Source organism: Peromyscus maniculatus, chromosome 2 (assembly GCF_049852395.1).
Source record: "Peromyscus maniculatus bairdii isolate BWxNUB_F1_BW_parent chromosome 2, HU_Pman_BW_mat_3.1, whole genome shotgun sequence".
NCBI lineage: Eukaryota > Metazoa > Chordata > Mammalia > Rodentia > Cricetidae > Peromyscus > Peromyscus maniculatus.
Genome location: NC_134853.1, coordinates 42,838,231 through 42,860,754, shown reverse-complemented (window position 1 = coordinate 42,860,754; position 22,524 = coordinate 42,838,231). Strand labels below are relative to the sequence as shown.

General features: G+C 37.3%; 1 protein-coding gene and 1 non-coding gene across 12 annotated transcripts in view; one reads left to right on the top strand and one right to left on the bottom strand.

Annotated features, from left to right (window-relative positions):
• The window catches only part of Sntg1 (syntrophin gamma 1), a 925,417-nt gene that overhangs the window by 605,200 nt on the left and 297,693 nt on the right, over positions 1-22,524 (top strand). The gene's annotated exons all lie outside the window — the stretch shown is intronic.
• Positions 1,779-1,872, bottom strand: LOC121827771 (small nucleolar RNA SNORD88). The gene has a single exon (XR_006070070.1). It is a non-coding gene; the product is annotated as a small nucleolar RNA SNORD88 (small nucleolar RNA).

The window sequence follows — 22,524 nt, the reverse complement described above, 5'->3', positions numbered from 1 at the left end:
GTTGAGTACAAATTTTAAAGTATGTCCTTATGATTCTCTGGATTTCTTCAGTGTCTATTGTTATATTCCCATTTTCATTTCTAATTTTTTAATTTAGATATTGTTTACCTTTTAATCAGCTTGCATAAGGGTTTGTCAGTCTTATTGGTTTTCTCAAAGAACAAACTCTGCTTCAGTGATTCTTTGGAACTTTTGTTGTTGTTTGTTTATATTTTATCTATTTCAGTCCTGATTTTTTTTTTTTAAATTTCTTGCCATCTACTACTATTAAGTGTGATTTTTTCTTTTTTGTTTTAGGGCTTTTAGGAGTGCTGTTAAATATGAATCCTATTTTTTTAATCCTTTCTGTTACTCTTTGTTTTTTGTTTTGCTTTGGTTTTGGTGGGGAATTTAGACCACTGGTGTTGAAAAATATCAAATGAGCAATGTTTGTTGACTTCTATTATATTGATGTTTTTGTTGTTGTTTTTGAGGTGGTGTGTGATTATATGTGTGAACATGCTTGCATGATTCCCCTCTTTTGATATGCTGGTCTGAGATTATTCATTTCCTGTATTTTCATGGGTGTGGTTAACCTCTTTAGGTTTGAGTTTTCCTTCTAGGATATTTTGTAAGGGTGGATTTGTACATAGATATTGTTTAAATTAGATTTTATCACAGAATGTTTTATGTTCTCCCACTATTGTAATTAAAAGTTTTCCTGGCATCTGTGGTCTCTTAGAGTCTGTATAATATGCTCAGGCCCTTTAGTGCCAAAGTACAGGTCCAGCAGTGGTCAGGTTCCAAAGAGGAGATATGGAGTTTGCAACTGAAGGAGACTGACATGATGTGAGAGTGATCAGGAAGGCTGCTGCTTCATTGAAAAGAGTTTACACATTTATACACAATTATATATATATATATATATATATATATATATATATATATGTATGTATAATTGCACTTATGATTAAATGAGAGTGGGAGAAATAGGGTTTGTGAGCTGGAGTGGAGCTTGTAAACAGGAACTGAGGGAGCCTGACAAGTTAAAAGGCACAAAAGTTGAGTGTTAATGGAAGGACCACAAGTTCCTCTTGCCAAAGATAGGGAAATTAACTCCATTTGTATCAAGCAGGTACTTTCCTTGAACCCCTAAAGAAATGGCTTTTGTTTAAATGGTTGACCTTAGGAAAAAGGACTTTCTTGAGGCACTAGATACTCCATTAGAGAATATTGCAATTTTTGTGTGATTTAGTTTATCCAAATAGATAAAGCATAAAGTGAACAAAAATGAAGCTAGGCAAATTTTACGGTGGACCTTAGTAGACCTAAGAGATTTATAAATTTTGATTATCAAATAAAACTTATTTATCAAGCATATGTTACTTATATAAGTTTTCAGGCAGCTTGGTGGTAACTTGTGTGGGAGTAGGTAGAGTTATCATGCTATATGGTTTCATGGTGGGTAGATTTTTTTGCAAAGAAGGTTTTTAAAGAGGCTGCCATTGTATACATCCTCATCCTGCACTGAAGTTAACACAAAATTTCCCAAAGGAAAAGGTATAAGAGAATTCCCATAACATATAGTGAGAATCGTTAGAAATGAAAGTGAAAGAGTACTGGAGAATTGTGATCTTCGATGTTGAAATGCTAGAACATTTTCAATCGGCAATGGTCTCCATATAGTCCATGCCACTTCTGGCTTCCAGAGTCTCCATTGAAAAGTCAGGTGTTATTTAATACATCTATTTTGGTATATTACTTGGTATTTTTCCCTTGCAGCTTTTTTTTTCTTTCCAGGACCCCTCAGACCCCAGGGTGTCAAAGGTCCTGGGGGGGGGGCACCGTGTCCTCAGGGTGGTCAGAGCCCAGTGCTGGACATCATAGGGGTCCCTTGCAGCTTTTAATGTTCTTTCTTTGTTCACTACATTTAGTTTTTTATTATAATGTACCAAGGGGACTAGCTCATCTGGTCCAGTCATTTGGGTGTTGTGTATGCTTCCTATACCTTGACAGACATCTCCTCTAGTTTAGGATAACTTTCTTCTGACTTTTTAAAAAATATTTTCTGTGCTTTTGACCTGGGTTTTCTCGTCTTCCTCCATTCTTATTAATTCTGAGATCTGCTGTTTTCATAGTGTCCCAGATTTACTAAGTGTTTTGTGCTAGGAGTATTTTAGATTTAACATTTTCTCTTTTTTATTTAAAATTTTTAATTCATTTTACATACCAACCACAGATCCCCCTCTTATCCCTCCTCCCTCTCCCCCCAGCCTCCCCTCCTACTCACCTCTCTTCTCCTCTTCCACAAGGAAATGCCTCCCATGGGGAGTCAGCAAAGCCTGATACTTTCATATGAGGCAGGACCAAGTCCCTCCTCACTGCATCAAGGGTGAGCAAGGCATCCTACCATAGGTAATGGTTTCTAAAAACCTAGCTCATGCACCAGGGATAGATCCTGATCCCACTGCCAGGGGCCCATCAAGCGAACTAAGCTACACAACTGTCTCCCATTTGCAGAGGACCTAGTCTGGTTCCATGCAGGCTTCACAGCTGTTGGTCTAAAGTTTCTGAGTTACCATGAGCTTGTTTCAGTTTTCTCTATAGATTTCCCATCATGATCTTGATCCCACCCCTGTAGATAGAGTTTTCCTGCCTTGTCCACAGTCAGGACAAATCTTTGTCACCCGCCAGTCCCACAGCCGCTCAGACCCAACCAAGTAAACACAGAGACTTATATTGGTTACAAACTGTATGGCCATGGCAGGCTTCTTGTTAACTGTTCTTATAGCTTAAATTAATCCATTTCCATAAACCTATACCTTGCCACGTGGCTGGTAGCTGGCAGTGTCTCTCTGCCTCAGCCTTCCGCTTCCCAGAATTCTCCTCTCTCCTTGTTCCACCTACTTCCTGCCTGGCCACCTACTTCCTGCCTGGCCACTGGCCAATCAGTGCTTTATTTATTGACCAATCCGAACAATTTGACATACAGACCATCCCACAGCACACCCCCCTTGCTCATATAATCCTTCTTCTCTGTCTTCGACTGGACTTCTGGAGTTTGGCTGTGGATCTCTGCATCTGCTTCCATCATTTAATGTATGAAGGCTCTAGGGTGACAGGGTATTCTGCAATGTGATTACTGGGGCAGGTCATTTCAGGCACCCTCTCTACTATTGCCAGTAGTCTAATTTGGGTTTATCCTTGTGGATTCCTGGGAATTTCCCTAGCACCAGTTAACATTTTCTTTGACAGAAGTATCCATTTATTCTATTGTGTCTTTAATGCCTGAGAGTCTTCCACCTCTTGTATTCTGTTGTTGAGTCTTGCCCTGTAGTTCCTGTTTGAGTTCCTAAAGTTTTCATTTTCAGATTTCTCTCAGTTTTTGTTTTCTTTATTTTTTTCTGCTTTCAGGTCTTCAACTCCTTTATTTATTTTCGCTGTTTTTGTTTTCATAGATTCCTTTATGGAATCTATACAGATCCTCTTTCAGAGCCTCTATCATATTTATAAAGGCTATTTTAAGGTCTTATGCATTGCAATGCTCAAGGCTTGGTTTGGTAGATTTTTGGGGGTCTAGTGAAGATGTGTTATCTTGGCTGTTATTGGATGTATTTTTACTGGCATCTAGGCATCTGGGTTTGGAAAGATATAATTCTACATGAGTGGGTTGAGTTGGTTGTTGAGTGGGTATTTTGTTTCTTGATTTCTGTTTCCTCTCTGGTTCTTGGGAAACTATGGTGGTTGTGTTGCCTGGTAGGAAATTCTTCTGGGATCCTGCTAGTTGTGGTCACTGGGGATTCCAACACTGGAGGTTGGTTTGGGTGAGCTGAAGCAGAAGTGAAAGCTGCAGTTAGCCCACCTGCTTTCCTGGCTGAAGTCACCCTCTCTGTCTTTTATAACCATGCAAAGCCTAAATTAGGAGTTGGGTACCCAATGCTCAGGGAACCTGTCATATAAAGGAACATTATGTATGGAACACAATATGCTAATTGTCATATTTTGTGATGCATAAAATTTCTTGGTTCTGAATCTAGAATGCTGTGCTTGTATCCACAAATGTGCAGGAGGCTAATTTTTTCACTTGGTAATTCTTTGGTTCATCCTGGCTTATGAGGTAGTAAGACTGTGCTGGGCATGAAGAATTGGTCTTTTAGATAAAAGAAAGTTGATAGTCTAGATAAGTAATCTGACCTGAGAGAAATCAATAGGCAACAGCAACAAAATAAATGATCAAATTTGTTGAATAGCTAGTCCATAAAGTTCTTTATTTCCTGCCAATAAGTAACTTCATAGGACATAGAACAGCAAAATTTAGCTCCAATGATAACCCCAGGGAAGGGTTTGGGGTTTCTCACTCCTTCTCAAATGGTTCTAACTCTTCTACCAATGCATCATTCAGAAATAACTCATTTTGTCATGGACTTGGCAGAAAGTTGTGACCTTACAAATCATTGTTGCACCTATGCTCTTGCACTGAACTTTTAAATCCTGGGAATTTAGAGATACTGAATAACAATACGAAGTATGTGAACTCAATTCAATTAATGTGGGAGGCAAGAATATGATAGGTAAATGGTGGTACTATAAATAATTAATTACAAGAGCCAAACTCCAAAATGCAGCAAAATATACCTTGTTCGTAGCACACAGTGAGATTTCCATCCTGTGTGATCACTAATCATTTCTCCATCTTTTCTATAGACCCACACTACCAAGAGAAAATGTTACTGGATGAGAATCTATGTCCTCAAGAGGTTTAATATAAAATTACCCAAACATAATTGAGACTGTGGATAGGTATAACTCTGATTATTTTGTTCTTTCTGGTGCAAGTTTCCATGCTTTCATTCAACTTGTCCATTTTGGGAGAAAGAGTGCCTAAAAAACACTAGGACACATTTTCAGGGAAGGGGTAGGATCTAAGTGCAGAAATATGTTGAGGTAAATTTATACACTTCTGTTCATATGTTCATGTCTGAGTATATTATAGCAATTAATGCAGTATATGTCTTTCTTTTTTAAATAAAATTAGAGTGAATGGTGTCAGTTGAGAGTGATCACATCTAGAGAAGAGTCGAGACATTTTTAATCTACCACCTGATGGCCTTATTGTACAATGACTGGTCTCTGAACTGGTAACTTTACTGATTGTCACCTCTGATAAAGGGAGATGCAAATAACTACAGGCATCCTTTGAGGATTTAGACTGCTATTTGCCTCAACTATCCACTAGTTAACATTCCCTTTGAAAGTGGCTTCTTTACCTCCTGTTAGCAAGCTTATGCAACTAGACTTATGACTAACATAGTAGTTCTATTTCAGAACAGGACAGCTCAGACTCCACAGCTAGGAAGGTGAAAAGGATATAGGAATCCTTTGATTCCTTGAACTGGAATTGGGTTAATCAAGAATACCATTGTCTAGCTCTATCTATAATTCATAATTGTGAGAAATAGTGATAAATGACATTTTGAGGAAAACAAACATCCTCTATTTGGCTAGCCAACTCAAAATTACCCAATTGAATGGAGCCTAGTATTCATAGACAGAGTCCAACTACATGAATTGGCTCACTGATGGTTTGGCCAAGATAATCTCAAAGTGCTCATTGGGCTCCTCAGTTAATCAGCTGTTATATCTTATTTTCACTTTGAAGCTTTTGAAATAAGCTTTTTATATCTGCTGTGTTGTCTTATTGAAAAAAAAAATTTTTGGTTTTTCAAGCCAGGGTTTCTCTGTGTAGCTTTGTGCCTTTCCTGGAACTCACTTGGTAGTCCAGGCTGGCCTCGAACTCACAGAGATCCACCTGGCTCTGCCTCCTGAGTGCTGGGATTAAAGGCATGCACTTTTTAATTGAATTTCCTATTGAACAGTTGCAGATTTGTATCAGACATAAATATTATAAAGAATATGTGTATTGCTTATATATTTTCCCCCCCAGTGATATAATTTTTCAAACCAGAGTATGATTTATTTTACAAGGATATAGATACCAAGGCCATTCATTCCTAGTGTTTTGATTTCTTGAGTTTTATTCTAGGCTTATTTATAATTCTAGTGAATGTGATAATGTACATACACACGAATTATTAACAAAATTTTAGAATACATGTATTAACAAAATTTTAGAAAACATGTAGGTTTGGTTGAGAATCTGTAAAATACATAGTCCTTATCTGTGCTTTCCCTGGGCTACCTCATGCTACATCCTAACTTAAGAACACCAAAATTTTCCACTTTGAAAGTCCAGCTTGATAATTTATTTTTATTTTTATTTTTTATTTTTTTATTATTTTATTTTATTTTATTTTATTTTACAACACCATTCAGTTCTACATATCAGCCACAGGTTCCCCTATTCTCCCCCCTCCCACCCCCTTCCCTTACCCCCAGCCTACCCCCCATTCCCACCTCATCCAGGGAAAATTCTCCCCCAAGGACTGAGATCAACCTGCTAGACTCAGTCCAGGCAGGTCCAGTCCCTTCCTCCCAGACTGAGCCAAGTGTCCCTGCATAAGCTCCAGTTTTCAAACAGCCAACTCATGCAATGAGCACAGGACTTAGTCCCACTGCCTACTTGCCTCCCAAACTGCTCAAGCCAATCAACTGTCTCACCTATTCAGAGGGCCTGATCAAGCTAGGGGCCCCTCAGCGTTTGGTTCATAGTTCATGTGTTTCCATTCATTTGGCTATTTTTTTCAATACTTGAGTAAAACTGAAATTTATTATAAGCCACAGTCGTCCTAGGGACCTCCATGCTATATATATATATAGCCTCCATGGTTCTATGGGTTGTGGTCTGATTGTTTTTTATTTTATATCTAGAATCCACTTATGAGTGAGGACATACCATGACTTTCTGGGTTTGGGTTACCTCACTCAGGATGATTTTTTCTAGTTCCATCCATTTGCCTGCAAATTTCATGCTTTCATTGTTTTTCTCTGCTGAGTAATACTCCATTGTGTATATGTACCACATTTTTTTTCATCCATTCTTCCATTGACAGGCATCTAGGTTGTTTCCAGGTTCTGGCTATTACAAATAGTGCTGTTATGAACATAGCTGAGCATGTATCTTTATGGTATGAATCAGCATTCCTTGGATATATACCCAAGAGTGGGATGGCTGGGTCTTGAGGTAGTTCGATTCCTAATTTTCTGAGAAACCACCATACTGATTTCCACAGTGGTTGTACAAGTTTACATTCCCACCAACAGTGGAGGAGTGTTCCCTTTGCTCCACATCCTCTCCAACATTGGTATCATTGGTGTTTTTGATCCCAGCCATTCTGACAGGTGTAAGGTGGTATCTCAGAGTCGTTTTGATTTGCATTTCTCTGATGATTAAGGATGTTGAGCATTTCTTTAAATGTCTTTCAGCCATTTGTGATTCTTGTTTTGTGAATTCTCTGTTTAGCTCTTTAGCCCATTTTTTAATTAGACTGTTCAATATTTTGATGTCTAGTTTCTTGAGTTTTTTATATAATGTGGAGATCAATCCTCTGTCAGATGTGGGGTTGGTGAAGATCTTTTCCCATTCTGTTGGCTGTCTTTTTGTCTTATTGACTGTGTCTTTTGCCCTGCAAAAGCTTCTCAATTTCGAGAGGTCCCATTTATTAATTGTTGTGCTCAGGGTCTGTGCTGTTGGTGTTTTATTTAGGAAATGGTCTCCGTTGCCAATGCATTCAAGAGTGCTTCCTACTTTCTTTTCTATTAAGTTTAGTGTAACTGGATTTATGTTCAGGTCTTTTATCCACTTGGACTTGAGTTTTGTACATGGTGACAGATATGGATCTATTTGTAATCTTTTACATATTGAGATCCAGTTATGCCAGCACCATTTGTTGAAGATACTTTCTTTTTTCCATTGTATAGTTTTGGCTCCTTTGTCAAAAACCAGGTGTTCATATGTGCATGGATTAATGTCAGGGTCTTCAATTCAATTCCATTGGTCCGTATGACAGTTTTTATACCAGTACCAAGCTGTTTTTATTACTATAGCTCTATAGTAGAGTTTGAGGTCACAGATGGTGATACCTCCAAAGGTTGCTTTATCGTATAGGATTCTTTTAGCTATCCTGGATCTTTTGTTTTTCCATATGAGATTGAGAATTTTCTTTCCAAGTTTGTGAAGAATTTTGTTGGGATTTTGATGGGGATTGCATTGAATCTGTAGATTGCTTTTGGTAAGATTGCCATTTTTACTATGTTAATCCTACCTATCCATGAGCATGGGAGATTCTTCCATTTTCTGATATCTTCTTCAATTTCTTTCTTTAGAGATTTAAAGTTCTTGTCAAAAAGGTCCTTCACTTGCTTAGTTACTGTTATCCCAAGGTATTTTATATTATTTGTGGCTATTGTAAAGGGTGATGTTTCTCTGACTTCTTTCTCAGCCCTTTTATCATTTTTGTATAGGAAGGCTACTGATTTTTTTGAGCTTATCTTGTATCCCTCCACTTTACTGAAGGAGTTTATCAGCTGCAGGAGTTCCCTGGTAGAGTTTTTGGGGTCACTTATGTATACTATCATATCATCTGCAAATAGTGAAAGTTTGACTTCTTCCTTGCCAATTTGTATCCCTTTGATCTCCTTTTGTTGTCTTATTGCTCTAGCTAGAACTTCTAGTACTATATTGAATAAATATGGGGAGAGTGGACAGCCTTGTCTTGTTCCTGAATTTAGTGGTATCGCTTTGAGTTTCTCTCCATTTAATTTGATGTTTGCTGTTGGCTTGTTATAAATTGCTTTTATTATGTTTAGAAATGTTCCTTGTATTCCTGATCTTTCTAAGACCTTTATCATGAAGGGGTGTTGGATTTTGTCAAAGGCTTTTTCAGCATCTAAGGAGATAATCATGTGGTTTTTTTCTTTCAGTTTGTTTATATGGTGTATTACATTGACTGATTTTCATATGTTGAACCATCCTTGCATTCCTGGGATGAATCCTCCTTGGCCATGATGGATAATTGTTTTGATGTATTCTTTGATTTGGTTTGCCAATATTTTGTTGAGTATTTTGTTATCAATGTTCATGAGGGAGATTGGTCTGTAGTTCTCTTTCTTTGTTGCATCTTTGTGTGGTTTGGGTATCAGGGTAATTGTAGCCTCATAAAAAGAGTTTGGTAGTGTTCCTTCTCTTTCTATTGTGTGGAACACTTTGAAGAGTATTGGTATTAGTTCTTCTTTGAAAGTCTGGTAGAATTCTGCACTGAAACCATCTGGTTCTGGGCTTTTTTTGGTTGGGAGACTTTTGATGACTGTTTCTATTTCTTTAGGGGTTATTGGTCTATTTAAATGGTTTATCTGGTCTTGGTTTAATTTTGGCATGTGATATTTATCCAGAAAATTGTCCATTTCTTCCTGGTTTTCCATTTTTGTGGAATACAGGTTTTTGAATTATGAGCTGATGATTCTCTGGATTCCCTCGTTTTCTGTTGTTATGTCTCCTTTTTCATTTCTGATTTTGTTAACTTGGGTGCTCTCTCTTTGCCTTTTGGTTAATTTGGCTAGGGGTTTGTCTATCTTGTTGATTTTTTTCAAAGAACCAACTCTTTGTTTCATTGATTTTTTTTGTATTGTTCTGTTTTCTATTTCGTTGATTTCAGCCCTCAATTTGATTATTTCCTGGCATCTATTTCTCCTGGGTGAGTTTGTTTCTTTTTGTTCTAGATATTTCAGTTGTGCTGTTAATTCATTGGTATGGGATTGCTCCTTCCTCTTTATGTGTGCATTTAGAGCTATGAATTTTCCTCTTAGCACTGCTTTCATAGTGTCCCATAAGTTTGGGTATGTTGTACTTTTATTTTCATTGAATTCTAGGAAATCTTTAATTTCTTTCTTTATTTCTTCCTTGACCCAATGATGTTTCAGGTGGGCATTATTCAGTTTCCATGAGTTTGTGGGTTTTCTATAATTTTTGTTGTTGTTTAGGTCTAACTTTAAGGCATGGTGGTCTGATAAGATACAGGAGGTTATTCCAATTTTTTTGTATCTGTTGAGATTTGTTTTGTGGCCAAGCATGTGATCAATTTTTGAGAAGGTTCCATGGGGTGCTGAGAAGAAGGTATATTCTTTTGTGTTAGGATGGAATGTTCTGTAGATATCTATTAGTTCCATTTGAGACATAACATCTGTTAGGTCCTTTATTTCTTTGTTAAGTTTCAGTCTGGTAGATCTATCTTTTGCTGAGATTGGTGTGTTAAAATCTCCCACTACTAATGTGTGGGGTTTGGTGTGCGTTTTAAACTTTAGTAGTGTTTCTTTTATGAATGTGGGTGCTTTTGTATTTGGAGCATAAGTGTTTAGAATCGAGACTTCATCTTGGTGGATTTTTCCCGTGATAAATATGTAATGTCCATCCTGATCTCTTTTGATTGATTTTAGTTTGAAGTCTATTTTATTAGCTATTAGGATAGCTACACCAGCTTGTTTCTTAGTTCCATTTGCTTGGAAAGCCTTTTCCCAGCCCTTTACTCAGAGGTAGTGTCTGTCTTTGAAGTTAAGGTGTGTTTCTTGTATGCAGCAGATGGATGGGTCCTGTTTTCTTATCCATTCTGTTAGCCTGTGTCTTTTTATAGGTGAGTTGAGACTATTGATATTGATGGATATTAATGACCAGTGATTGTTAATTCCTGTTATTTTTTGTGGTTGTGTTGTGTTGTCGTTCTTTGGTGTATGTTAGTGTGGGAAATCTATGCTTGATTTCTTTGGGTTGGATTTTCCCTTCTAGTGCTTTCTGTAGGGCCGGGTTTGTGGATGGACAGGTATTGATTAAATCTGGTTTTATCCTTGAATATTTTGTTTACTCCGCCTATGGTGATTGAGAGTTTTGCTGGGTATAATAGTCTGGGTTGGCATCCATGGTCTCTTAGTGTCTGCATAAGATTTGTCCATGATCTTCTAGCTTTCATGGTCTCTATTGAGAAGTCTGGTGTTTTTCTGATGGGTTTGCCTTTGTACGTTACTTGGTCTTTTTCCTTTGTGGCTCTTAATATTTTTCCTTTGTTCTGTGTGTTTAGTGTTTTGATTATTATGTGGCGAGGGGTCTTTGTTTTGGATCCAGCCTATTCAGTGTTCTGTAAGCTTCTTGTATTTTCATGGGTATTTCTTTCTTTAGGTTAGAAAAGTTTTCTTCTATGATTTTGTTGAATATATTTTCTGTGCCTTTGAGTTGGTATTCTTCTCCTTCTTCTATCCCTATTATTCTTAGGTTTGGTCTTTTCATGGTGTCCCAAATTTCTTAGATCTTTTATATTAAGACTTTTTTGTCTTTAGTGTTTTCTTTGACTGATGAATCTATTTTCTCTATTGTGTCTTCAGTGTCAGAGATTCTCTGTTCCATTTCTTGCAATCAGTTGGTTATGCTTGTTTCTGTGGTTCCTGTTCGTTTAGTCAGGATTTCTATTTCCAGCATTCCTTCAGCATGTGTTTACTTTATTTTCTCAAATTCTTTTTTCAGATCTTGGAATGATCCTTTCATCTGTTTAATTGCTTTTTCTTGGCTTTCTTTGATTTCTTCCCATTTTTTGTTCGTTTTTTCTTCCATTTCTTTAAGGGAGTTTTTTATGTCCTCTTTAATGGAGTTTTTTACTTCCTATTTAAGGGAAGTTTTTATTTCCTCTTTAATGGAGTTTTTCATTTCCTCTTTTAGGGAAGGTTTTATTTCCTCTTTAATGGAGTTTTTCATTTCCTCTTTAAGGGAAGTGTTTTTATTTCCTCTTTAAGGGACTGTTTTATTTCTTCTTTAAGGGCCTCTATCATCTTCTTAAAGTCATTTTTTGGATTGATTTCTTCTGTTTCTTCTGTCTTGGTATGTTCAGGTCTTGCAGGTGTAGAATCACTAGGTTCTGATGTTGCCATATAGGTCTTTATGTTGTTGCTTGTATTTTTGCACTGGCACTCATCTCTTTCTCTGCTCGGTGAAGGTGGTGTCTGTGTCTGAGAGTGCCTCTCTTGTTCTAATTTTTAGTCTTGGTTCACTAGGAGAGCTTGGTTAAATTAGTGCTATTGGGCTGTTTCTTCAGGAGCAGCTAATTTCAGTCGGTGAAGTATATACTTATGATTCTGGTGATCTGGTTTGGTGGCTGGGCAGCACCTTCTTCTGTGTTCCCAGGTCACGTTTTGTTCATTCGTCAACTCCTCAGCTGATCTTGTTTCTTCAGACTTCAAACTGTAGGGATCTGAATCCTCTTCGGGATGGATTTGTAGTCTCACCAACACCTCCAAGCTGTTGGGTTTCGCAGGATCAGCAGCTGGGCCCTGGGTTGTCCTCAGATGGAGTGTTCAGATTCATTCTGGTTCCGTCCCAAAGAGATAGCTTCTTCCCCAGGTGTTGTGGTTAGAGGCATCCCTCTGCCTGTCGCTGCTGCTGGGCCTGTCTGTCTCTGCAGGCCACCACCGGGCCTGTATGTCTCTGCCAGCTGCCGCTGTGGGCCTACCTGCCTCTGCTTGTTGCCCCTGCCGTGCCTGTCTACCTCTGCGGGCTGCCACCACTGGCTAATTTTTAAATTTTTATCTTAGTATAGTGGTAATCCATGCAACTCCTGAAAGTGGCTATCATAGTCTCTTTTTTTATAGTATGACCTACCATGTCCTAAACTCCAAACCCTTATGGAGCATATTCTGACCATTTTTTAAATAAATTCACCCTTCCAAATTGAATATCTTTTCAGCATCTTATGTCATATGACATCAGCTCAAAATTTAGGCTCTTCTAAACATTATCATTTCAAAGTCCAGAATATAATCATTTGGGTCACATAAAGCTTGTCCAGATGACCCTTCACCATGTGGCACAGGAAACACATATAAGTCCTGCCCATCTCTGGACCAAAAATCCTGAAACAAATATTATCTCTTTGTCTTCCTCAGAACTACAGATGGAACACTGGAGAATATTCTACATCCACAGACCATTTACACACAGTGGAAACAGCAAAGGGAAAATCTTCACTTTTCTCTGCAATGCTTATATCCAGCAACTACTGATTTTCTTTAGTTATATTTCAAGATCTGGTCAGAGTTTTGAATCACTTTTATTTTATTTTCAATAATTGCACCATGTATTTGAACCTAAGAAGATTTATGAGAATGTTTGTACTTGCAAATAGATTTAGAATCAGCCTACTTTTCTTCTGTATTATTTCCATCCCACTTAAAGCTTAAGCTCATATTTTCCCTACTGAATCAACTTATTTTTATTATTAAATTTATTTATTTTATTTGTATGAGTGTTTTGTTTGCGTGTGTGTGTGTGTGTGTGTGTGTGTGTGTGTGTGTGTGTTGTGTGAGTCCTTGAACTGGAGTTATGGATAGCTATGTGCTAATATGTGGGTTCTGGGAATCAAACTCAGATTCTCTGCAAGAAAAATCACTCTTAATAAATCTCTCTAGTCCATGAAGCAACATTTTTTTAATTACTTAGGACTCCCACCATGTTTAGGACCAATTATTCCCTTAGGCTGAATACATTTTTTGGCTGTTTATAAACTATCATCTTTTTTGTCTGACTCTTGGCATGGATGAAAGACAGTAACTTTCAGAATCCTATGTACTTTCTAGTTTTGTAGAAAAGGTCATTCAGGCATATCTTTAAAGTCTTAAAAGGATTGCATGCGATAATACACTTTTACTGAACTCTTTTTAGCAAATGATAGTCTAATTTTACACCCAGGCTTCTCTATGCCCAATTTCAGTAGCCATCCAGCTTCTCAAATACTGTTTTCCCTACAGAAGTTGATCAAACTAAAAGTATTTCACATAGATGAAGGTCTTTTCCCTCTTCTTTCCTCTTACATTTCACTATTTTCAGAAAGAAGACACATGAACACACTTACAGCCTGTAAGAACACCCTTTGCCTAAAACATAGGAGGCACATAACTAAGAAAAATTATATCACTAATTGCCACTTGATAACAAGCACCTACCTTCTACCAGTTTCCAAAATGTTCTCAAGTCTTTTGGACCATGATAAGTTATTTGAAATCCAGAATTCTGTTAACAGTATAAGTTGATTAAATTTTTTTCTAAGTGGATGCACAATGCTCTTCAAAATGTCTTCTAGTATCCACTGTCTTGCTAGTCCCCAATTGCTGCCACAGTTTAGGAATTTGTAAATAGCACCATAATTCTAAATATGTATTTTCTTTTAACACAACTGTGGAACATTTCAACAATGCAGTGAAAGTTCATTTCCTATATCGAAGTCACTGTTCCTGAGAAACCTAGGCTTAGTATCTCACAAGGTTTCAAGAGTTGAGCCAGATGAATCACTCACATACAGGATGGAATCCTCTTCAAGTACTCACTTCAGATTGGGGAAGAGAGACTGGGCTTTCTGAGGCTGCTGCCAAGTGATAAAATGCAACACTTTCCACAAGAGGCAGTTTTCGTCATGGCCTGTCAAACTGTGACCCTACTATTTCTAAGTTCCATAAAATGGTTTTCCTGATTAGTCTCTCCTAGTATTGTGTTCCTTTAAGTTAAGTCAGATGATTAGAGACTGCATATTCAGTATCAATTTTTGCCATTTTTGTTAAAAAGTTATATAATCATGAACTGGAAGCTATCAAATAGTGGGTTACTACTCATGTTCCTGATGACTGAGTTGTAAAAGGGTGTCAGCTGTTGAATACCATGTTGGAATATTTCAGCTATTGATTTTCCTCAAGTTATTGATCTTTTATAACATTATTCTAAAGGAATTTGCTAGAAGTTCACTATTGTAGCTTAGTCCATTTGGGGTATTATATCAAACTACCATATACCAGGTGGCCAGTAAATAGTAAATTTTTATTTGTATATATGTACCAAGACAGAGTCTCTTTATAGAGCCCTTGATGTTGTGGAACTCACTATGTTGACAATGGTGGCACTGATCTCACAGATATCCACTTGCCTTTACCTCCTGAGTACTAGAATTAAAGGCATGTGCCAACATGCCTGGCCTCATTTCTATATTTCTAAGGAATGAAAAATGTCCAATAACGAGGCACCAATAGATTTTGTGTCTGGTGAGGATCTGATTATTGGTCCACAATTGTCAATCTTACTACTTTAATGATGAAGAGCATAAGGGAGTTCTATGATGTAGTCCATGAAGCCTCTACCTTTATGACATTATCATCTTACAAATGCCCTTGGAAATGCTCTCACATTGGACAATAGGATTTAAAATATGGGTTTGAAGAATACAGGCAGTGGTGTATATAAGGCTAGTTCTTTGAAGAGTTTGTGATCATATAGAGAGAGAACACATGCAGGAATCAATCATCTCATCCCCTACATACTATACTACACAGTTAGTATCTGGACTATTGTATACATCCAGCAAAGAGAGAGCATAACAAGCTTTGGTAGAAGGAATATACACTTACTGTCATTTTAGATAAGTAATGCATTGACAAATAATACATGTTTGTTTCTAAAGTATACCACTGTAGTAATTATACTTCTTCAAGAGAAAAAAGGATAAATTGCATTGATTTAGGAAAGTGCCAGTAATAGGTTTATTTCTAGGATTTGTGATCTTTCTAGGCACAGTTTTATAGTACTATATATTATGTAATAATATATTATCTGTATATATTGTATATAAGATACACTCCCACAAATTATAATATATATATATATATATATACATGTTATACTATATTTATAGGTTATGTTTATAGAATCATACATGAATTTCCTTTTACTGAATAGGTCTTAAGTCCTGTTCAGCTTATGGTACCTCAAGATAATATTGCCACTGTTGCACTAGTGAGGTTATCTTATCAGACAAGTCATCATTGCTGGTTTTTTGTTTTGTAACTAGGTAGGACTATCAGTTGATTTTCTCCCTTGGCAGTTCACAAAGCATCATCCTCAAGGAGGGGCTCCCAGGTCAGTTCCAGGTCAATTCCTCCAAGTCCTGTGTCTAGTGCATGGGGTATATTCAGCAATGGAGTATTTTTCACCTCCTGGTTTCAAAGGTAAATAAGTACCCTACAATGTTTTAGGAAAATTAAAATTCCCTTGACCAGGAATACTTGGGGAGGTTTTCCATGCCTGGAAATGAAGGAAGCACAGTCATACAAAGTGGTAAAATGCCATAAATGCCTGTGGAATATGAAACCATACTTTTACCTAAAGATGAAATTTTCTGGCTTCTTACCTCAGTAGCCTAATTCCTGAAATTTTGCTTTTAATGAATGAATTGCTAATAATTTACTGATCAGACTAACATTCCAAATAATATGCACACATCCTAATTCTCATTACATAATAAATGTTACCATAAATGTAAAAAGGCACTTTTCACATATATTGTTAACATGGATGTTAGAGATGGGGATATTAGATGCATCTAATTTAGTCATGTGAGTTATTAAAGGCTGAACATCTTGTCAGACTAAGACAGAGGGAAAGAGGGACTGGAAGGAGGACCCACATAACATGAGGATGAAGTGTATGCTGCTGTGATCAGTTAAGCACATGATTAATCTGTGCATGAAGCACAGAGGCTAAAAGGAATATCCAGAGCAACAATGAAAAAAGGTGGAAACTCAAGGGGGCAGATGTAGGACACCAAAAGGCAAGGTAGCATGGTGATATTTTACCTTACATCCTGTGAGATTTAAGTGTGTCATTTAAAAATTACTTAACAGGGTGGTAGTTTTTCTTTTCTTTCCTCAGAGCCATAACACAAAACTCTACATATTTGGTATCTGTGAGTAAGCTTCCATTATAAGTTAATGGAATTGACAACTCTATAAATTAGTGTAGATTCAACATATCATACAACAATGGGGATTTCTTTCTGCTATATTTCTTGAGGAGTAGAGTACCAATAATTTTTATCAGAATACTAGATACTCAAAGATGGCAAAGTAAAAAAAAAAATTGCTTAATGATGGTCTTACCAAAAACTGTCTTTTAAAATACTAATATGTTCTGATGAGCACGAAAACCAGTTCCTTCTGTGAACATTTGTCTCCAGCAGAAGAAAATAGTACTTGTCACCTTGACACTTTTGTTTCACCAAGGATTTGTTGAAAATTAAAGTTAAGAGTTTACAGTGGAACTTGTTAAAACAATGGCAAGTATCTTTTTTCCATCAGCAGGCAATGTCATGTTATTTGGAATACATGAACACATAAATGTCAGTGTAGGTGTGGACTATCCTGATTTAACTGAAGTTGGAAAAAAAAAGAATTATGCACTTAAAGTTTCTTACATGTTTTACTTGTTAACATGTTTGCTTTTTTTTTTCTTCTGTGTAGCCCTGGTTGTCCTGAACTCTTTCTCTAGACCAGGCTGAACTCAAAGATCTACCTGCCTCTGCCAGCCAGTGCTGGAATTAAAGGCATACACCACTATGCCCAGCTCATGTTACCATTTTTAAAACTTTTAAAATATTCAATTATTGAAGTTCAGGTAACATTGTAAGAACTCATGCTAACTGCAACCTGAGAAGTATTCATGGAGTAAGTCACTGCCACTATTATAGAACATGTTTGTTTTCAGAAGTTCTATAATGTGCTCATGTAATATGCACAGTACTCTAAAGTCTTTTATATGTAGCTGTTATTGTTTTTCTCTGAACTTGTGTGATAGCCATCACAGCAATAGTGCTGTGATGAGATCTAAGTAATAGCACTTAGCTAGGTCTCTCCATGTAAGTCTAATTTATTAAAAATTGTATTACCACTTTCAACAGAATTCTAATCATTCGTATAATGCTACAGGATTTTAACAATTCTTTTTGGAGAGCCATCATACTTACACTGTAGAAACACACATTGCAAAATCTGTATTGATGCATTCAAAAAATGTTTCTACTAATTTTGGAGCCCATAAACCGAGAAATTAAAATCTGAAACAATAAAACAGTAATGCCATTTATTGCACTATGGCAATGTAATATTTGTGCATTCTCAGCAAGTCATTCTAATAAGAGTCTCCTTCCTTATAGATATTTACTGGCAATGGCTTTACCATCTATAACTACCACTTGGTAAATGAAGCAGCATATAAGACTGTTTATTTACTTTTTTTCAAAACTATGACTGTTGTCACTTCAAATCCATCTTCTTCATAAAATGTTTTGGGTATTATCATTGTGTGTTTAATATACTTGAATCTCATCACCAAAAGTTAATTGACAAACTGCTAGAGAAATTCATGAACTATGTCAAAAAGAAAATTCAGATCTCTAGATTAATTTACTTAATGGAAACTTATAGTTTAAGAACTGCTGAAGATAGAGGCAGGTAGATGCTTCATGTCTCATACATTTAACCATGAGGAAGGATGAACTTCTTTGTTCTGTTTATATTTTTAGATGCTTTCCTTCTCTGAAAAACTCCAGTTCTAAACATAGAGTCCATAAAGATGACTATTCATAAAGACAAGGCCAGTAATCTGAAAATCCTCTTTTCTGCAGTTCTGAAAGCTATTGTTTTTCCCTTCCTGCACTAACTGACTCCTCGATCTCCAATGGAAAACTGTTTGATCCCATAGAGCTACCACATAGTACCTAATTTTCTGACATTTCCCTCACTGGACATGGAGATGGGTTGAAATTCTTGTATATTTTTTGTATATGCTGTACAGAGAGAGAGAGAGAGAGAGAGAGAGAGAGAGAGAGAGAGAGAGAGAGAGAGAGAGAGAATAACATCCATTTTTTCCTAATCATTTACAGACATCTTTCTAGCCAAGATGATCTAGCACCTAGATTACCATAATGATCTCTATCATTAGTCCTTTAGTACTGTTTATATGTCTTGGCTTACTATATTTACTGGCCATCATCTTGACTAGCTCTCATCTAATTCTCTTAATTTTCATGTTTCTTTGGTGACATAGTCCCATGGTCACAGCAAAGAATTGTGATTGAGCATAACATGGCTGTTAACAAACTTTCAGCTATTATTTTAGGTACCTCATATGCTCTAGAGGTTTCCTACAAAGCTCCTACAAAATCTAGGGGTTTTGATCTAGAGGTTTCCTCAAATTCCATGGGCTATAGATTAGGCACTATAAAAGCTGATGAGCTGATCGTCTCATAATGTGGTTCAATTGAACATTTTTTTGAAGATATGAGAGAAACAGCCAGAGGCATCAGTTAAAGTCCAGAGCAAAGAGAGAAATTAAAAGACTAAACTTGCCAGCACACTGACCCAGACTATGAAAGATGCAGGAGTAGAGCAGAGAGATAGATAGAGGGGCAGGAGAGAGGGGGGGGGAGAGAGGTGTGCTGATAGAGTTATAAGGAGAATGAGGAGCAGCAGGAAGGATGTGAGCCTGTGGGCTGGAGGGAATTTAGGTTAGGGTAGGAACTGAGAAGAGTTAGGATGCTTAATATGGACTTTGAAATGTATAACAGGTACTTGTGATACTGACAGAGCCTGGAAGACAGCATACACTTTGGTGTGCTAAGAGGCACTACAAATAGTCTCTTCTTCCAGTGATAAAGGAAATGACTTCTTTTGTTAGAAAAAAATGGGCTTCACAACTTCATGAGGAATGCTGGCTTCTATTTAAACACCAGAAATACTCTTCTTACATTATTCAATTAAATTATATATTTCACATGCTACTGCAGTTTCCACTCCCTTCTCTCCTCCCATTCCCTAGCCCCATCCTCATGCCCCAATCCACTCCATCTCTGTTTCTGTTCAGAAAGGGGCAAGTCTCCCTTGGATATCAGAAAATCCTGGAATATCAAGTTGCCTAAGACTGAGCACCTCTTGTTGTGTTTAGGCTGAACTAGGCCATCCAGTAGAAGACAAAGGTTTCCATGAGTCAGTTGAAGCACTAGGGATAGCCCCTGCTCCCATTGTTAGGAGTTCTACAAGTAGAATAAGCTACACAACTGTCACATACATGTAGAGGGCTTAAGTCAGTCTCAAGCAGGCTCCCTCGTTGTTGGTTCAGACTCTGAGTTCTTCTGAGCCAGCTTAGTTGTTTCTCTGGATTTTTTTCCCCATGATATCCTTGACCCCTCTGGCTCGTAAAATACTTCCTCCTTCTCTTCAGCAGTATTCTCTGAACTCTGCCTACTGTTTGGCTGTGGGTCTCTGTATCTGTCTCCATCAGTTACTGGATGAAGGAAGGCTCTCTGATGACATTTGGGATAGTCACTAGTCTCATCACTGGGGATGGTCAGTTAAGACTACATAGGCACTATTGCTAGGAGTTTTATCTGGGGTCATCCTTGTAGTTTTGTGGAAATTTCCCTTGCATTTGGTTTCTACCTGATCCTGAAAAGCTCCCCTTTATAGTCATCTCTTTCAGTACTCTCTCCCCCCACCCCCTAACTGCTCCCTCCAGTTCCCATCCCCACCTGCTCCCTTTCCCAGTCCACCCATGAGAGATCTTCAATTTTCCCTTGTGAGGAAGAACCATACATGCCTTCTTGGGTCCTCTTTGTTATCTAGCCTCTCTGGGTATGTGGTTTGTATCATGGTTACCTTTACTTTATAGTTAATATTCACTTGTGAGTAAGTACATACCATGTTTGTCTTTCTGGGTCTTGGTTACCTCACTCATGATGATTTTCTGTAGTTTTATCCATTTGCCTTCAAGTTTCCTGATGTTATTGTTTTTAACAATTGAGTAATATTCCATCGTTTAAATGTACCACATTTTCTTTATGCATTCTTCGGTTGAGGGGCATCTAGGTTGGTTCCAGGTTCTGACTATCACAAATAAAGCTACTGTGAACATAGATGAGCAAGTGTCCTTATGGTACGATTGAGCATACATTGAATATATGCCCAAGACTGGCATAGGTGGATCTTGAGGTAGATTGATACCTAATTTTCTGAGAAACCACCATATTTATTTCCAAGTGGCTGTTCAAGTTTTCACTCAACCAGCAATGGAGGAGTGATTCCCTTCCTCTACATCCTTTCCAACATAAGCTATCATTTGTGTTTTGATCTTATGCATTCTGACAGGTATAAGATAGAATCTCAGTCATCTTGATTGGTATTTCCCTAATGGCTAAGGATGATAAATAATTCCTTAAGTGTTGCTCTGCCATTTGAGATTCTTCTGTTTACAATTTTCTGTTTAGGTCTGTACCCTATTTTTTCATTGGATTATTTCATTTTTGGATGTCTAGTTTCTTGAGTTCTTTCTATATTTTGGAGATTAACTCTCTGTCAAATGTGGGCTTGGTGAAGATCTTTTCCCATTTTGTCTTACTGGCAGTGGCCTTTGCCTTATTTCCAGTTCCAAGAGGCCCTATTTATTTTCAGTCTTAGTGTCTGTGTTATTGACATTTTGTTCAGGAAGTTGTCTCCTATGCCAGTGAGTTCAAGACTATTCCCCACTTTCTCTTCTATCTGGTTCAGTGTAACTAGATTTATGTTGAGGTCATTCATCCACTTGGATTTGAGTTTTGTGCAGGATGATAGACATGGTTCTATTTGCATTCTTCTACAATGGCAATATCCAGTTATATCAGAACCATTTTATGAATATGCTTTCTTTTCTCCATTGTATATTTCTGGCTTCTTTATCAAAAGTAGGTGTCCATAGCTGTGTGGATTTATGTCTGTGTCTTCCATTCCATTCCATTGATCAATGTATCCATATTTATGCCAATACCATGCTGGTTTTATTACTATAGCTCTGATCAGGGATGATGGTACCTCTAGCAATTGTTTTATTGTACAAGATATCCTGGGTTTTTTTCTTTTTCCATATGAAGTTGAGTAATGAGGTGGTATTGTGTTCCCCAAAATATTGTGCACCCTAATAAACTTATCTGGGGTCAGAAACAGAACAGCCACAATGTAAACATAGAGGACAGGCAGTGGTAGCACACGCCTTTAATCCTAGCATTCCAGAAGCAGAAATCCATGTGTTCAAGGATACAGCCAAGCATGGTGACTCACTCCTTTAATCCCAGAAAGTGAGCCTTTAATCCCAGGGAGTGAGGCAGAGAGCAGAAAGATATATAAGGCGTGAGGACCAGAAACTAGAAGCATTTGGCTTGGTTAAGCTTTTAGCTGGGTAAGCTTTAGGCTTCGAGCAGCAGTTCAGCTGAGAGCCATTGGGATGAGGACACAGAAGCTTCCAGTCTGAGGAAACAAGATCAGCTGAGGATCCGGCGAGGTGAGGTAATTGTGGCTAGTTCTGCTTCTCTGACCTTCCAACATTCACCCCAATAACTGGCCACAGGTTTGATTTTATTAACAAGACTCTTTAAGATTCATGCTACAGAGTATTATTTTTCTAAGGTCTGTAAATAATTGTGTTGAAATTTTGATGGAGATTGTATTGAAAGTGTAGATTGCTTTTGGTAAAATGGCTATTTTTACTCTTATTAATCCTATATGATTCATGAGCAAGGGAGATCTTTCCATCTTCTGATATTGTCTTCAATTTCTTACTTCAAAAACTTAAACTTCTTCTCATATACGTCTTTCACTTGCTTGGTTAAAGTTATCCTAAAATATTATTTATTGTTTTTGCCTATTGTGAAGGATGTTGTTTCCCTGGTTTCTTCCTCAGTCCTTTTAATATTTGTATTTATGAAGGATATT